This window comes from Thermobia domestica, chromosome 1 (genome assembly GCF_964235325.1).
Source record: "Thermobia domestica chromosome 1, izTheDome1.hap1.1, whole genome shotgun sequence".
In the NCBI taxonomy this organism is placed as follows: domain Eukaryota; kingdom Metazoa; phylum Arthropoda; class Insecta; order Zygentoma; family Lepismatidae; genus Thermobia; species Thermobia domestica.
Genome location: NC_137454.1, coordinates 196817164 through 196833635, shown reverse-complemented (window position 1 = coordinate 196833635; position 16472 = coordinate 196817164). Strand labels below are relative to the sequence as shown.

Here is a 16472-nt window from a genome sequence, read left to right as displayed (position 1 = left end):
TCATGAATAATTTGTGAACTGACGACAAATCTGTTAAAAACTGAAATTCTACAACACCTAATAATAACCAAATGTAACTATAATTGTATCTTCAATGAATTCCATGAGATGATTTACCAAAACAACGCGTTGTACATTAAACGATAAATATGTGACCAAGCACTGTACTAATGTTTAGTTCGTAAATAGATGACACATATTAATGGAAATAATTTGTTAGAATTTCTGGGAAAAGTTACCAAGACAATGTATAAATCGCAGATAAACTTTTGTTTCAAAAAACAGTACTTTTGTTTCATTCGAATTTTATGCTTCAAGTTTTCTTTTTCGTACTTAAATTTTGTTATTCATTAAAGTGACTGCTTTAAGTTACTCCACCAAATTGTTCTAAATTGTTTCATTAATCTCGTATTTATCTTTCATGAAAGAATTTGGAGGCTGTTAATTCCTTTTTTTTTTTTTTTTTTTTAACAAATATGAATGATTAAGGTTAACGTTAAATGAAAGAAAGACATGCGTATTGCCGACGAAGTAGGCTAGGCTATCATATACTATTATACTTATGTGCTACTTTCCGCTTATCAGAATCTGCTCACCTTATTGTAAACATATTCATATTTATTTGCCTGTTCATAGCTTACAATATGAGGACAATCCCCAATTAAGCATTACAGTTGTCAGATATGGTTTATATTCTCTATATGTTACACTGTTCAACAACGAAAATGTAAATTGAACAAAATCAGCTAATTCTTATTGATTTTGTGGTGCTGATCACGAATTTGAAAGTTATTTTCGAATATTAGCTCTACTTTTCGTTTTACAGGCATGTCTAATAATAACGCTTTAAAAATAAATATATTCGCTTCGTTTGGGGTAAAATGCTACACTAATCCGGCAACACTGGAGAAACTATATGAACGCTTGGTTTCATTGTGTTCCTTATCTCAGTAGTGTTCTGCTATTGTTAGAAAAGACAGGTTTAGTGCAGTTATCAGCGTTTTGGGTGTGACGCTTGTGTAGTGCAGGACATAAAAATACAACTACAAGTACTCAAAAATACTGGTATTTCGAATGTATATTTTTAAATAGTTGTGGGAACTATTTCAAGTGACATTTTGAGGATTTCAATAAACAAAAATGCCGCGAAATTGTGTAAACAGTGCGGATAGCTTCTGCTACGTGTGTGGGGAAGTGACATTTTCCTCACAAAAGCAGACTATAACACCACTAATAAGAAAAGCCTATCAATATTACTTTGGTTGCAAAATTGGAGACCAAGATAAATCTTGGGCACCCTACATTGTGTGTAACACTTGTGCCAGCAATCTAAGAAATTGGATTAATGGGAAGGGGCGCTCAATGCCTTTTGCAGTGCCCATGATTTGGAGGGAGCCAAGCGACCACATCAGAGACTGTTATTTTTGTATGGTTCCTTCCGTCAAGAAGGGAATTTCCACGAAGAAGAAGCGGGCCTTGATCTATCCTAACATTCCTTCTGCAATGCGCCCTGTTCCACATGGAGAAGGACTACCTGTTCCTGACCCACCTAAAGAATACGATCTTTTTTCTGATGATGATCAAGAAGTTGAAGCTTTTGAATCAAGTACTTCGAAGGACCCTACATTTGTTGTAGAAGAACCTCCATGTGAACCACATAGACTTACTCAAGAGGAACTAAGTGATCTAATCAGAGACTTGGACCTCTCAAAAAGCAAAGCCGAAATTTTAGCGTCACGCTTAAAGCAATGGAATTTATTGCAGAAAAAAGTAAATATTTCAGTGTATCGGAATAGGGAGAACATGTTCACTTCATTTTTTACTATGGAAGACATACTTGTGGCATGTACAGATGTAAATGGTCTCATGAGGGCACTTAAAATTAATTACGAACCTACGGAGTGGAGGCTCTTTATAGACTCGTCCAAGGTGAGTTTAAAGGCAGTGCTTTTACATATTGGAAATGAACTTCCTTCAATTCCTGTAGGTTATGCAGTTCATATGAAGGAATCTTATGAAAACATGAAACGTTTACTTCAAGCCATTAAATATTACGATTTTCAGTGGCTCATTTGTGATGACCTTAAAGTAATAGCACTGTTGATAGGTATGCAGTTAGGGTATACAAAGTATTGTTGCTTCATATGTGAATATGACAGTAGAGATCGTGGTTCTCATTACCGCAAAAGTGATTGGAGTACCAGAGAAACTCTTTAGCCGGGAGTGAAAAATGTGCAGCATGAACCACTGGTAGATCGTAACCGAATTTTGCTTCCCCCTCTACATATTAAATTAGGACTTATGAAAAGTTTTGTTAAGAGCATGAACCAAGAGGATGAGGCCCATAAGTACCTAAGAGGACAATTCCCTCGATTAATGATGCCAAAGTTAAAGAGGGTGTTTTCATAGGGCCACAGATTAGGCAACTATTCAAAGATCACAAGTTCGACGAAATTCTCCAAGGTGAGGAGAAAGCTGCGTGGGAAAGCTTGAAGAGTGTTTGTTCACAGTTCTTGGGAAGACGGTGTCACGTCAGAAGAGCCCGGACAAAAGGGCGAGGACAAAAAGGCCCGAGTCAAAACGGCCCCGCGTCAAAAGGGCCCCGGTCATAAGGGCCCGGGTCAAAAGGGCCCCGCGACAAAAAGGCCCGAGTCAAAAGGGCCCGAGTCAAAAGGGCCCCGCGACAAAAAGGCCCGCGTCAAAAGGGCCCCGGTCATAAGGGCCCCGCGACAAAAAACCCGAGTCAAAAGGGCCCCACGTCAAAAGGGCACCGGTCATAAGGACAAAAGTGGAATGGGCCCCGCGTCAAAAGATGCCGGGTCAAAAGGGCCCTCGGCAAAAGGGCGTGAGTCAAAAAGGCCCTGCGCCAAAAGGGACCCCGAGTCAAAAGGACCCCGCGATGAAAGGGCCTCACGTCAAAAAAGCCTGAGATATAGCGTGAAAAGCATGAGAAATATAAAAATGCTTATTAGATTAAAAGTATTCAGTGGACACCACCTGATTTGTGTTGAAAGAACGTACATGTATATCTGTATACAGTGTTAGTCAAAGTTATTACGACAGACCAGTTACGATTCATGTGAACAGAGAAAAGTGTTGCAGGTAGGTATTGATCAGTGCCGTGTCATGGTGCGGGTGAGCGGGGCAACGGCCCTGGCTGCCGAAGTAAGGTGGCGCAAAATTCGGGAGTATGAAACAAAAGGAAAGAAGGAAAGAAAAAGAAAGAGGAAGTAGACGAAAATATCAAATCTAGAACAACTGCTGGAAATAAGTTAGTAAATTATTGCCTTCATTGAGAGACCTTCTCCAATTCTCCTCATTCCAACATTTTTTTCTTTCTGGAGGAGAGAAAATCTTGCTTGCCTTTGGGCTCCTTATAGTATAATTTGTACCATACGGGTGTTTCATGGTACACTGCGTTATTTCTCATCTATTTGATCTTTTTCGTCCGTTTTTTTTTTGTTTATCAAGTCCAGAGGCATTGTAGAAGACATTACGTATGGTTTCAGACCGTCCTGCGTCCAGACGTAGGAGGTGATGACGTCATAATTTTGAAATACATATTTTCACTTATGAAGCCTATGTTCATTATTTTTAGCGGGCTTATTTTTGAACGTAGAAGATTGAAATTTTGCACAAACATTCAATCCACCGAGTAGTATTTACCAGATTTTTCTCAGATTTCTGCGTTAAAACAGGGGGGATCCAGAGGGGCAAAGTGTTGAAAAAAGGATATTTTTACTCCAAAAATCCCGTTTTTCGTCATTTTCCCGCCTTAGATACATGATGGAGACAGGTGAGTCATAACGTCTGAGAAGCTGTTCTATTCTGAAGAAAATGATGTGCAAACCATGATCCTAGGATAATTAGGGATGTCTCAGGGAATTTTTACAAAATATCCCTCTGTATACGGGAATATGGTACATTGTCGGTATATATATTTTTGGCGGGCTTACTTTTGCTCCTAGAAGATTGAAATTGTGCACAAACATTCAGCCTACCTAGTAGTATTTATCAGATTTTTTTCAGATCTCTACGTTAAAACAGGGGGTCCAGAGGAAAAAAACTTGAAAAAAGGGATATTTAGACCAAAAAAATCCCGTAATTCGTGATTTTCCCGCCTCACATACATGATGGAGACACGCGAGTCATACCGTCTGAAAGGCAGTTCCATTCTGAAGAGAATGACGGTCGGATTATTATCCTAGGGTAATTACGGATGTCTCAGGAATTTTTATCAAAATATACTTCTGTATAGGGGCATATGGGGTACTGTCGGTATATTTTTGCGGGCTTACTTTTGCACGTAGAAGATTGAAATTTTGCACAAATATTCACTCCACCGAGTAGTATTTACCAGATTTTCCCCCCGATTTCTGCGTTAAAACAGGGGGTTCAGGGGGGGAATTTAAAAAAGCGAAATTGATTCAAAAAATTCCGTAATTCGTGATTTTCCCGCCTTAGATACATGATGGAGACACGTGAGTCATACCGTCCGAAAGGCAGTTCTATTCTGAAGAGAATGACGGTCGAATTATTACCCTAGGGTAATTAGGGATGTCTCAGGAAATTTTTTCCCTGAGATCATGGTGTTTTGCGGTAATTTGGGGCATTGTGGGGATTCTTGATAAAATTTCTCCCGCCCTTACTATTCAAGATAGAAACTTGAAATTTGGTACACACATTTAGTTTATCAAGTACTATTTATCAGATTTTTTTGAGATCTCTATGTTCACACAGGGCCGCTCCAGAGGGACCCAAAATTTGAAAAAATTCCCCCCTGAAATTTTCCCTTTGATATCACTTTTCCCTCTTCTGGCATATGGTATGAGCATGCAAGTGATACCATTTGAAAGCCATCTCTATTCTGAAGAGAATGAGATATGAACCATGATCCTAGGATAAACAGTGACGATGCAGTAGCTGCTTGACTGAAAGTCTAAAAAATAGCCCAAAAAGCCAGGATCCCCAGGGGGGTATGTATTGAAATTGAAATTGAAGCATTTGAAAAACTTAGAACCTGACCGGGATTTGAACGCGGGTCCGCCGAATATAAGATCAATGCGCTAAATACTTACCCACCTCGTCACTTCATCTTCCGCCTAAACTATTAGCTAGTTAAAAGCATTGCATGTAAGACTATACACAAAATACTCGTACTAAAACTCGTATACGGAGACATTCCTTATGAGTGTCACAATGACTTACTCGAGGTTTCCTTCTTTAACTCAAAAACAAATGATATAAACCTTCGTCAATGAGGAAAATATCGCGAAGCGTTCTTTAAGATGAGGCTACCTCATTGTTTTTAACTGGTCCCGATTTATATTACTGCAATTCTTCCTGACCGTAACTTCTAATTTCTAAAGAAGAAAAGCCGGCAGAGATTATTTTCGCATTCTTTGAATTGCATCAACACGTGTAAAAATAGTGTGTGCTATGTTTATGTAACATAACTACTAGTTTATTTTCTTATCTTTGTATCAAGTGAAAGCAAAGAACTGCCATTTCAGTGACCCGGGTTCGAATCCCAGCGAGACAGTTATTTTTTTCTTTATTCGAAGGTATTGTTCACGTAATTGATATTGTCATTCTGTTATTATTATTATTATTATTATTATTATTATTATTATTATTATTATTATGCGTATAACTGTATGAATTTCGATGGCAACTATCGCCGAATATTAAAAAGTGAATATGGTAGAACTATGAAATAAAGTAAAGAGATGCGCGTAATTTTATCATAAAATTATATGGCGCAACGAATTTTATCTTATCGCAAACGGTTATCGTCGAATATACACGGTTAAACGAGCAATCTGTTGATCAAATTAATAGAAGTTGCTAGACAAGTATTGGCCACCGGCAGAAAAAAATACAGAGTAACTGGAAGTCGAGTACGTACTATTGTACAGGAATGTGCTCAAAGACCTTTAGAGAACTACAGGTGGTGAACAGAAAAATGGAAACACCTGTAGTTGGCAACACGTCAGTTCTATGGGTTGGCAGTGGTGTCGTGGCGCCCGCAAAGCCGGACCGCTGGTAGTGGTGTGTTAGGTCGGTCTCCATACTACGTCAGGCGCAGTGGAATAGTGTCCAGTGGCTGCAGCAGACGGAGGTAGTGTAAAATGGGAAAACTCTCAGATTTTCAAAGAGGGCAAATTGTTGGTGCGCAGTTATGTGGAGTGAGTGTGACGGCAGTGGCTACTGTGTTAAGTGTGTCGCGTGGGACAGTGTGAGGTGATAGGTGGAAGGTGATAACGGCCTACACAACACACGGGAAAACCACATCGGGGAAGCGGAACAGTGGGCGGTAGAAAATCATGAATGACAGGTCACACCGGGTATTAAAGCGCATTGGCACGCAGAACCATCGTGCCACTGCGGAGTAAGTGACGGAGGAGCTCAATCAGCACTTCCCCCACCCTTTTGCGACAATCACAGTCCGCCGCGAGTTACATAACATGAACTTACGGGGTCGTGTTGCACGGGCCAAAACGGTCATCAGGGACCATAACGCTTTCGCATGCCGCAAATGGTGCCGCGACCATGCAATTTGGACCGTTGAGGACTGGAAACGTGTGATATGGTCGTGAGTCATCCTTCACCCTTTTCCCAACCACGGACCGTGTTTTTGTGTGGAGAACGCCCAAAGAAGCTTATGATCTGCAGTGTCTCCGCCCAACTGTGAAACATGACGGCGGCTCGGTGATGCTGTGGGCCGCCATATCATGGTTTTCATTGGGTACTGTGGTCACACTTAGCGGACGAATCACTGCCAACGATTTTGTCGCAATTTTAGGAGACCACTTGCATCTTATGGTCCGGATGTTGTTCCCGGACAATGACACCATCTTCCAGGATGATAAAACACCCATTCATACAGCTGGCGTTGTTGCAGCGTGGTTTGAGGAACATCGGGATGAAGTTCAACACCTCCCTTGGCCCTCCCAATCCCCAGATCTCAACACAATTGAACATCTGTGGTCCGTCTTGGAAACACGACTCCGGCGACGATTTCCACCTCCATCCTCTCTCACAGAACTGGCCGATGCCCTGCACGAGGAATGGTGTAAAATTCCACTTGCTACCATTCACGACCTCTATGCCTCCATCCCACGTCGCATCAAGGCTGTTCTGAAGGCGAAATGTGGCCCGACACCATATTAATCTGGTAAGTTGCAATTTCGTTCAGGTGTTTCCATTTTTCTGATCACCATCTGTATCTTCGTGGCTTGGCTCACAATTTTAATTTGCAATCCACGTAAGCAGTTTGAGACAAATGTCAATCGTATTTGGCATTTGGAAAGTTAAGCAAAAATGATAATAAACTTATTCCAATATAAGTTGGAAGAATTTCAAAACAGATTAAAGTAGCCAGAATTTTTCAATGTAAGTTCACATACTTTATATATATCTGCGACTTGGGACTAAAAGGTCTAATGTCAACACGAAGTAGTTTGGAGTATATATACTATTGATATTATCATTTGTTTTTTTTTGCAAAAGAAAATATCCATTTATAGGCGTTAAAATTTGACGAACATCTCATTTTTTGCCAAAAAGTGACACTCTCCCTTTTACACCCGAATCACATATTATATATATATATATATATATATATATATATATATATATATATATATATATATATATATATATATATAATTTAATCGACACGATATGAAGATTTTTCTTTGTTTGTAAGGATTCATGTTAAGTAAGTACTTTTCAAATATAATAAATGTAATATGTTTATCTCAAAAATACTTTTTGTTAGTAATGTCTTTTTCTTTCACTCTTTTTATCTTATTAAGACTTTATGCAACATTGGTACTTCTAAAATATAATGATCATAATGTAACGTTAATCAAAGTCAAGTTGTTCAAAAAATATACTGTAATGTAAAATAAATATATACGTATAAAATCTGATCAGATGCAACAGAAAATACAAACAAATGCTATTTGTTTGTAATGTTTGTCATTTGTCTTTCAACCGTTTTTAAATCCTTATTATAAGGCTTCGTGTTAGGTTAGCACCGTTAATATATAATAAGAATAATGTAATGTTCACCGAAGTCAAGTTGTTAATATTATATATATCTATATATATAATTTGATGAGATTTAGTGGAGAAAATATATATAATAGTTTTTAGTAAGAATTATTTGTTTACAATATACTTCTTGTTTCATTATTTTTTATTTGATTGCATGTCAGTAAGGCCTGGACAAAGAACGACGTGTACCGAAGAAGTTGTGCTCAATGCAATATCGTATATCAGTGGCTTCCAATCATGTTTACCTGGCACCCTCAATGCAAGCCCTTAATACTTCACACATTTCTTACCGCTTGTTGGCTACACGTACTTTTTTCTGATCTTTTACCTGATTTCAGATGCACCATTGAATTTTCAATTCGATAATAATAATAATAATAATAATAATAATAATAATAATAATAATAATAATAATAATAATAATCTCAATATATTTATATTTCCTCTAGCAAGACTTCTGAATACCTTTTTTTGTAGTCCAATATTATTATTTACCAGCTGTATTCCTAATTAAACCACAGTTCGTATTCAAAAAATATTTTGCATTCCTACCTTTAACTTAAGATCTCTCTTATATCATTCGTAATATTTCTAATTAAGAATGTAGTTTATTTCTGTCAGTACCTTCTGCACTTTTGTTCTTGGAAATAACATCCCATCAATGTGGGTTTTCATCACTCCAATAGTGATAATTTTTTCGGTTCACCAGACCATATAAGGTAAATATCACTTCATCAAAGAATACAAGAGGGAGGGGCACGGTGGTTCAGTGGTAGAACGCTTAGCTCGGGTGTGTAGGACTACTGGTTCGATTCCCGGCCAAGTAAGGTTGTGGTGGACAATATTGTATACGTGAGTTTTCCCGGGGTACCCTCGTTTCCTTTTGATTTCACCCGTTCTTTCATAATCATTCACCTGCTTTAATCATCGTCATCCTAAAGGGCATAATGTGGGACGTTAAACTGAAAGTCTGAAAGTTACCAGAGAATACCATGTCATTTACGACAATATTGCTGTCATCGATATTTCATATCATTACTTCGCAAAACTCAATGCGGTGATCAAATTCGTCTTCCGTTATTTCATGCACTAAACGCATTCTCCTAGGATTTAAACTTATACCGCCTTATGCAGAGTCGTTTTGATGTATGATTAGCGTATAATTGACATACAATTAGTGAATAAAGTTTTGACTACTGCAATTAACATATGTTAATCGAACTCTTTAGTATGGTACTAATCATACTTCAGAATGACTTTACATAAAGAGCATAGCGTACAAAAATTTATTGCGCTGAACTCTGGGAAACACCTAGCTTGTTGGCAACTGGTTATCAATGAATGCGGAATTTCCACAAAAGATTGTAAATTCAAAGAAACTGCCAAATTGCTACATTGTTTCGGCCTTCGTGATCGCATGCGGTACCTTTCTGCAAACCATTCAATGGTCTCTTAGGCAGTTTACTAAGAGACATTCGGAAAATGTAGCATTAAATAACTGTTGTACCTCTGTATATGATCTCTTCCTATCCTATAACTGGTGTCACGTCAGAAGGGCCCGAACAAAAGGGCGAGGACAGAAAGGCCTTAGTCAATAGGGCCCCAGTCATAAGGGCTTGAGTCAAAAGGACCCTGGTCAGAAGGGCCCCCTGACAAAAAGGCCCGACGTCAAGAAATCTGGGATATAACCTGCAAAACTTCAGAAGTATAAAAATACTTATTAGATGAAAAATATTACGTGGACATACGTGTTTATTTGTGTTGAAAGAACATACATGTGGAAAAATATAGTTAGTAAAAATGTTACGACAGAGCAGTAATAACGATACGCGTAGACGGAGGTAAAGTAAATATTGCAGATGGTGGATTCTGCGATACTTGATATCACACAATATGTTTTGAATGGAAAGAAGTTGGTTTGACACATCAATTTCGGGTAGAATGTTCCCACAGATGAGAAGAAGAACTCATTTTTTTTAAATCTATCTTCATTCGTTTGCGAGATAGGGTGCTACGTTTGACATTTGTATCTAGTAGACCAAAGTATCTGGACAGGCAAAGAGACACGTAGACGTAGAAAAGTAAAAGGTTGCAGGTGTGTTGATGCGAAAACTGCACTGAGTGAGCGCGTGGACATAATGACAGCCATCCTAGATTCCGCCATATTGAATATCACATAATATTTTTAAATGGAAAGGAGTATGTTTAGCACATCAATTTAGGATTGAATTTTCCTACAAACGAGAATATGATTCATTCTTTACCAATCCTCATTCTTTTACGAGGAAAGTGTGCTATGTTTGACATTAGTGTGTAGTAGACAAAAGTATCAGGACAATAAAATAATAATGTGGCGGAGGAAAAGCAAATGTTGCAAGTGTGTGTTGTTGCAAAAACTACATTGAATGGGAATGTGGGCACTGTTGATCACATAAATATTCAGATATTATTAAACAAACTACTATAAAATGTCCTCTAAAATTATTTTATCCCTCCAAGTTAATACAGTTAGTATTTAATAGCAAACACACAACGATTTATAACTTTCTTTAAGCATTTCGGCATCGTTGTTACAATTTTCCTGGTGTAGTGTGGGGAAATATTGTTCCAATCCGTACGTAATGCTTTTCTCAAACCTTCTTTCACCATAACTAGTATATATTGACCTTACGTTGCAATTCGTTCCAAAGATTCTCAATGGGATTAAAGCTGGTACTGTGTGGTGGAGTTTAGCGCACTTTTGGGCAGTTTTAAAGCAATCTTTTCTTTACAACATATACTTTGTTTGGGATCAATATCTTGATAAAATTAGAAGTCCTTCTAAGAACGTTAAGATATATTTCTTCTGTATTTTAAAGTAGGCTGGAAGTTCCTGACATTTATTTCTGTATTCACTTGTCGAAACACTATTATTCTACCATCATATTCATGCAGGTTTAACTTAAATTCGTCGATAAAAAACATTCTCACCAGTTTTTGGGTTTATTTTCAAAATCTCTTAGAAAATTTAAGTATCTTATATTTCTTAATTTGGGTAAAACATGGTTTCTTTCTAGCAATTCTACCATTATATCCTTCCCGTATTAACTCTACATGGTACAATACACTGACCAGAAGAAACATCGTTATCATCCACTACTATTTGAACGACGTTGTTGAGCTCTGCCAAATATTCGAAACTGCACATTAAGAGCATTCTATTGCTTTATAGTCGTAAAGTAACAATTAATCACAAATATACTTACTATTAAAATATATTATACATATGTGGTAACTTCTGAATATTTTACAAACGCAAGCAAACGAACAGAAACGTTAAGAACACAATGAAGTACTATTTATTAGTTACCTGTCTAAATACTTTCTTCTACTAGAAAAAAATGTCAAACTTAGCACACATTATCGCGTAAATGAATAGAGATCGGTCAAAAGTCGACTCAGTAAGGGATGCGAACGAGACGAGTCGAGACAGAATTTTCTTGATAATACCCGAGTCAAGACACAGCTCTTCCAATAGAAAAATGCACATTTTTCGAGTCGAGACATCACATTTACAGTACATTTTTGAGACAAGACAGCCTCAAATCTTGTCTCGTGCGCATCCCTAATTCAGATTATCGTTTGTAGCAAGATTCTAGCCTAAATTTATGTGACACAAGTACCCCTGTCTATTTGAAAATATTTTATGGTATATAATATGCGGAATTCAAGTTGGGTGTCATGATCATTTAACGCAGTTTTAACACCAATACCAACCTGTAACATTTGCTTTTCCTTTGTCCATTTGTCTCTTTGTTACTGCCCTGTCATGATACTTTTTTCTATTAGATACATATGTCAAACACCCTGTCTCATAAACAAATGGTAATGTGTCAAAAATGAGTTCACATTCACATTTGTGGAAATATAAGCCTAAACTGAAGTGTAAGATCATATCCTTTTCCATTAAAAATGTACGATCCGCAATATAGTGTAACTCAAAATGGCTTCCACGGTAACCACACTCCAAGCCAATGCAATTTTTGCAATAACACCAATTGCAACATTTGATTTTTCCTCCGTCCACGCGTGTCGTTATTATTGTTCTGTCCCAATACTTTTGACTAACCCTGTATGGAGATCCACATGTATGTTCTTACACCAAAATTAAAGAAACGTTTTCAAGATAATATTATTCATATAATACATATTTTTCTACTTTGATTCAGGGGCAGAAATTTAATTTTAGAACTAAGGAAACAGTCATTAATAGATAGTCTGATTAGGCTAGGTCTCGAGAATACAAACTCAGAAATATGATATAAGATTTTCACTTTAGCATCCCTTTCAGCAGCGAGGCTGTATGAGATGTGGACCTACTATTAACGTGGAATTCGAACCACATGAGATCCCGCCGGGAATCGAACACGGGTCTTCCACGTGTACAAACTCAGAGAGACGCGGTTGAAAGCAAACTTTCATCGAGAACCGACTTAAGCAATAGGGATTATTGCAGAACAAACAGCAACCAAACAAAATTAAGAACACCATTGAAGTTTCCTTTTTGTCTGTAATAACCACTGATATTCTTCCTTCTATTGGACAATCACTTCTTCTTATTAAGGTGGCACTATCCCCTCGTGCATCTGATTTCCACTTCTGTTTTGATTTCAGGCTTTCTTCTCCGTGGGACTATTTCTACCTGAGCTCTTTCGATTCAAGCCCTTTCTCGCGGGGTCCTTCTGATGTGAAGCTCTTTTGACTCGGGCCCTTTTGTCGCGGGGCCCTCTTGACCCGGGCCGTTTTGACCAGGGCCCTTTTGACGCGGGGCCGTTTTGACTCGGGCCTTTCTGTCCTCGCCCTTTTGTCCGGGCCCTTCTGACATGGAATCGGGAAGACACCGAGCAACAAATTACAAACAACTAGTAGCAAAGTTGTTATTGTGCTACGAAAATCTTGGTTGCAATATGTCTCTGAAACTCCACTTTCTTCATTCACATCCAGACTTCTTTCCCGAAGATTGTGGAGCAGTAAGTGACGAACATGGTGAGCGTTTCCATCAAGATATTGCAGCCATGGAGAAGAGATATGAGGAAAAGTGGAGTTCTAACATATTGGCCGACTACTGTTGGACTATTGCTAGGGATGCTCCAGATGTAACCTACAAAAGGCAAGCCAAGCGAAGACGCTCAAAATAAAATAAACATAATCCTGTACAAGGGATCACTTGAAACTTTTGTCTACATTGCAGTTTAGTTCTTGCACAAAAAGGTATTTGTACATATTTTTCATGTTTTGATGTTAATACTGATTTTTATTACGGAATTGTTGATGTTTAACTTGACCACGGTTACTTTATTTTCTGTATCGCTGTGAAACTGGTATTTGCGCAATTTTGAAAAAGGAAGTACAAGGCTATAGAAAGCTATAGGTTAGGGTACTTCTTAACCCCCCAGCTTATCACATCACAGTGAAATAGATAAAAAAAAGTGAAATGTAGGTTTTTACAAGGATTTTGCGTAAATGTTCTATAAATATTAATATATTTGTATATATACAGCTACTGTTGTACAAGGGCGTTTTTTTCACAATCTGAGCTAAGAAAATTTTTCTATTATCATTTTCTTTCATATTATGCTTAAATGAATGTAAAAATCGCAATTTCAAAGAATTTACATACTTTCGATGAAAATTTGTTGAACAGTGCTATCAGTAAGATAGGTTTCCACAGAGTAATAGCTCTTTTCTAACAATAATTCTAACAGAGTATTTCTGAATATCAGTTTTTCGTTAATGTCTTTATACTTTGTTGGTAATTTGTTATATAATTTTATACAATTCATATATAAAGTTTTGCTTAAATTTTCATAGTTCTGCTGGGTAATATACATATTACAATTCTGCCTAGTATTCTATGAGTGAATCGTACTAGCTAATGTAAATAGATCCTTGTGTTCGATTACATACATAATTGTGTAATATATATATAAACTAGGTAATGTCAATAACTTATATTTTTTTAAAACATTTTTACATGAGGATCGTTCAGGCATACTAAACATTATTCTCGAATTCCCCCAAAATATAACATCTTAGTTTATTATTGAAAAATCTTTGCTATAGTATAAGGACATGTCAGCTTCCATGCACAAACTACCTTGCAACCTACGGAATGCAAAGCAGAATGAACTGAGTTTAGTATTAACGTATTCAACATGAATATTCCATGTTAAATCTTCATTAACATATATTCCAAGAAATTTAATAGATGTTATTGGAGATAATTCTAGTGTCTACAGTTATTGGTACAAGTTCATTTCCTTGGCCCGGGAATCGAAATTTGACAATGTTAATTTTTCCTAAATTCATAGTTAATTTATTTATGTTTAACCAACTAATAATTTTTATTAGCATCTTTGTAGTGAGCGTTTCTGCTTCATTTACTGAGTCTCCACTAACAAGAACATTTATGCAATCAGCATACAATGTTGACTTCACACAGCCTAGACTGTTAACCAAATCATTAATATATACAAGAAATGAAAGAGGACCCAATATTGATCCTTGTGGTACTAGTTTTGAAACTTTCATTACAGATGATTTAAACATTTTTCTTCTGCCATTTACCTCTTTACAGATGCCCACAGTTTGACTACGTTCAGATAAATACGACTTTACCCAATTCTTTGCCACACCTCTGATGCCATAAGAATACAATTTTTCTGGCAAAATACCATGGTCTATAGAATCAAACGCCTTAGATAAATCAACAAAAATACCAATCACATGTTTTGCTTTGTTCATATCCATTGCTACATCAGAGATGAAATTAAAGATTGCAGTGTTGGTTGACTTCTAGCTTTGAAACCCGTGTTGAATTGTGGATATTATATTATTTAAAAAGAAAAAGTCATTTTGTCGCGCTAGAATTGCTAACTCAAATATTTTAGAAAAGTACGACAAAACTGAAATAGGACGATAATTATTTAACTCCAATTTACTTCCCTTTTTATACACAGGTGTAACTCTAGACAGCTTAAGCCGCGTAGGAAAAATTCCTGTCAAAAATGAATGATTTATTATATCAGAGTTGATGTGCAACAACAAGAGAACTTACCTTTATAACCATGGATGGCCCTTCATCCCAACCTGGAGAGCTGGAACTTTTTAAGCTTTTTATTATTTGTAAGATTTCCTCTAGTGTAGCTGGTTTCAGAAAAAGCGACTTAGGTATTCCGCTCTGTAGCTCCCAGTTATTTTCTTGATGAGTTATTTTGATTGGGTTAAATGTTTCTAAAGTTAAGAAATATTTATTAAAATGATTTGCAATTTTATCTGGGTTACATACTACTTGAGAGTTTATTTTTATTGCATCCATTCCTATTGTTTTTACCTTATTCATCTTACCACTAATTAACTTCCACATAGCTTTACTTTTATTTCTCGCTGCTAAGATGTAATTTGTAGTGTATAAAAGCTTTGCCGTTTTTATGACTCTTTTGTACGTCTCTTTATAGTATTTCACATATTCAATAAATTGAGGTGTTACAGCATTACACGTTTTTAGTTTTCTTTTTTTTCTTTCTTTTTTTTCATAACTCAAGTAGTTTGAGTTTAGAAGTCCTAATTCCTATAGTGACCCATGTTTTCCCCATCCTAACCTTACTGTAGTTCTTTCTGGGAAACGCAGTATTGAAGTGAAAGAGAAATGTATCTAGAGAATACATAATTTACCATCCGTATCACCAATTTCATATATTTTGTGCCAGGTTTCTTGTGCTTGCAAGTTTAGAAAGTAATTAATATTAATTTTTGAGAAACATCTCTTTGTTATAATTTTTGATTGAGTACGTACGAATATTTGAGATATGTGTATTTGCCCTATTATTGCATCATGGTCAGAAAAGCCTGGGTTAAAGATATTCGAAGAAGTAAATGACTCTGTGTATTGTTTGCTTATCATTATTTGATCTAACGCAATTTCCCTCTAGTTGGTTCTCTAATAAGAGGCTGCAACCCAAACATATCTAATATATTTTGACATTTTGTTTTTTCTATTGATTGAACCAGCCTGTCAATGTTAGTGTCACCACAAATTATTACCGCACTATATTTCTTACACAAAGACTCAAAAGCAGTTTTAAGATTCCTAAAGAATACATTAATATTTCCTGCTGATGTCCTATAGATACAAATTATACACAGGTTTTCAATTGAAATAGCAATTATTTCAAAATGCAATTCAACAACTAATTGACTTACATCTATTTCCTTAAAACCTAAATGGTCACCTACAAATATACATACCCCACCATGTCGCCTACTAGCGCGTGAATAGTTTGTAGCTATACTACGCGACAAAACATAACCAATTTTTTTCCTCGAAGGTCAAGATCTAAGGGTTTACTTGTCCCTACCATAAATTCTTC

The 16472-nt window shown here is 36.7% G+C and overlaps 1 protein-coding gene across 6 annotated transcripts in view; it reads right to left on the bottom strand.

The window, feature by feature from the left end:
• The window catches only part of LOC145692637 (uncharacterized), a 59713-nt gene that overhangs the window by 32809 nt on the left and 10432 nt on the right, over positions 1-16472 (bottom strand). For 4 of the 6 annotated variants that reach the window (XR_014132625.1, XM_081768001.1, XM_081767993.1 and 1 more), the window contains exon 2: positions 15161-15336. The exons of the other annotated variants lie outside the window; for them this stretch is intronic. The gene's annotated coding sequence lies outside the window, so the exon portion shown is untranslated. The remainder of the gene's footprint in view (positions 1-15160; positions 15337-16472) is intronic. 6 annotated transcript variants of the gene reach the window in all.